The sequence below is a fragment of the Grammomys surdaster genome, unplaced genomic scaffold (assembly GCF_004785775.1).
Source record: "Grammomys surdaster isolate TR1022 unplaced genomic scaffold, NIH_TR_1.0 184, whole genome shotgun sequence".
Classification (NCBI taxonomy): domain Eukaryota; kingdom Metazoa; phylum Chordata; class Mammalia; order Rodentia; family Muridae; genus Grammomys; species Grammomys surdaster.
Window position 1 is genome coordinate 3,786,624 of NW_021604629.1, and position 1,109 is coordinate 3,787,732.

The window sequence follows — 1,109 nt, forward strand, 5'->3', positions numbered from 1 at the left end:
CCTCCCTCCCTCCCTCCCTCCTTCCCTCTCTGCCTCATGGTCCCTACTAGTAACATCCAGCCCACGAACTAAAGCCCTGTCTACCTCCACTCTCCCCAGTAATTAGCTGTCAGCCATTTATTTAGCCAAAGAAACCTGATGAGCAAATATCACTTGGTGTACGTGAGAATGTGCTTGTCTGGACTGCAACCAGATCTTGAGGGCCAGTATTTAGCATTTGAATACATAGCAGCACCAGGTCAACCCACAACAATGTAAAAATATTTATGTATTTTTAAACTATGTGTGTGTGTGTTTGTGAGCTCGTACACATGAATGCAGATGCCTGTGGAGTCCCGAGAAGACAGCCATATCCCCTGGAGCTAACGGAGTGTGTAAGCCATCCAAAATGGGTCCTAGGAACTAACTTGGATTCTTTTCTGGAGCGACTTGTGCTCTGAACTGCAGAGCAGTGTCTCCAGCCCCAATAAAGTATGATTTTAAAAAGGAGGCTACGTTCACAGCGAGGCAGAGACAGAGAGGTTGGGGTGAGGCTGTGGGTATAGGGTAGGAGATTGCTGCAGGAAAGTTAGAAAGACTGAAGAAGGAGAGGGGTGAGAAGGCAGCGGAGATAGGGGATTAACACTTTTTCTGATGTACTTAGCTGAGAAATAATTTTTGAATATACAACTTCCTCTTGGTATCTGCGGGAGTTTAGTTCAAGATTCTCCCAGACAGATGTAAATCTTTGGATGGCCCTGTCCTCTTTACTTACTAAATGTTTAGGCTAGCATAAAATGTAATGAGCTTCTTCATGGCATCTTCAAACATATCCCAGCCTTTTACATAAAACGCTTTAGTATTTGTGTAAAACAAACCTTTCACAAACTTTTAATTTGAAGTCATTTTTAGGTGTAAATATTATGTAAGTAGTTGCTAGACTCTATTGCTTGTAGAATTAAAAACAAGATTATATGTACATATTCAGTATACATGAAGTTAAAAATTTTCTTTTTTTCTCCCTTTGTCCCTCCTCTCTCCCTCCTTTCCTCCCTGTCTCCTTCCCTCTTTCCTTCCTTCCTTCCCTTTCTCTCTCCCTCCCTCCCTCCTTCATTTCCTTTCTTCCTTTT